Raw genomic sequence first — 1,254 nt, 5'->3', positions numbered from 1 at the left:
GGTCTCTAGCAAAGGTCTGGAGGTGGACAAGGCCAAGGTGGGAGTCATTGAAAATCTTCCCCCACCTAATTCGGTGAAAGGAATCCGTAGTTTTCTCGGTCATGCGGGTTTTTATCGGCGATTCATCAAGGACTTTTCAAAGATATCTAAGCCGTTGTGCAATTTACTTGAGAAAGATGTGCCTTTTAAATTTGATGATGAATGTTTGGCAGCATTCGAGACTCTCAAGGAGAGTTTGATCACGGCACCAGTTATTACAGCACCAGATTGGACAGAACCGTTTGAGATGATGTGTGATGCAAGTGACTATGCGGTAGGTGCAATTCTGGGACAGCGCAAGAAAAATCTCTTCCATGTGGTCTACTATGCGAGTAAGACTTTAAATGGGGCCCAATTGAACTACACCACTACTGAGAAGGAGCTTTTAGCTATAGTTTTTGGCTTTGAGAAATTTCGATCTTATCTGCTTGGTACGAAAGTGACAGTATTCACTGATCATGCAGCTATTCGCTATCTGGTTTCTAAGAAGGATTCGAAGCCGAGACTCATTCGTTGGGTGCTTTTACTTCAAGAATTTGAGTTAGAGATCAAAGATAGAAAAGGTACTGAGAATCAAGTAGCTGACCATCTCTCTAGGTTGGAGAATCCCGATTCTACTTCACAAGATAGGACGTTAATCAATGAATCTTTTCCGGATGAGCAGTTGTTTGCAATTCAGGAGGAAGAACCATGGTTTGCAGATATTGTAAACTATCTTGTCAGCAATATAATGCCTCCTAATTTGACATCCGCGCAAAAGAAGAAGTTTCTGCATGAGGTGAAGTGGTATATGTGGGATGAACCATATTTGTTTAAACAGGGAGCTGACCAGATCATCAGGAGATGTATCCCGTTCTGTGAGACGGAGGGGATATTACGAGACTGCCATTCCACGGTTTATGGTGGACACTATGGAGGTGAGAAGACGGCAGCTCGTATTCTACAAGCAGGTTTTTTCTGGCCTACCTTGTTCAAGGATGCTCATCAGTTTGTTTTAAGGTGTGATCGTTGCCAAAGAGTGGGAAATTTGTCAAGGAAGGATGAGATGCCATTAAATGTGATGCTTGAAGTCGAGGTCTTTGATGTATGGGGAATCGATTTCATGGGGCCTTTTATCTCGTCTTGCAATAATCAGTACATCTTGCTGGCAGTCGATTATGTCTCAAAATGGGTCGAAGTTAAAGCTTTACCGACAAATGATGCAAAGGCAGTGCT

This window comes from Apium graveolens, chromosome 7, assembly GCF_009905375.1.
Source record: "Apium graveolens cultivar Ventura chromosome 7, ASM990537v1, whole genome shotgun sequence".
Classification (NCBI taxonomy): domain Eukaryota; kingdom Viridiplantae; phylum Streptophyta; class Magnoliopsida; order Apiales; family Apiaceae; genus Apium; species Apium graveolens.
Note: the sequence above shows the minus strand (reverse complement) of the source record.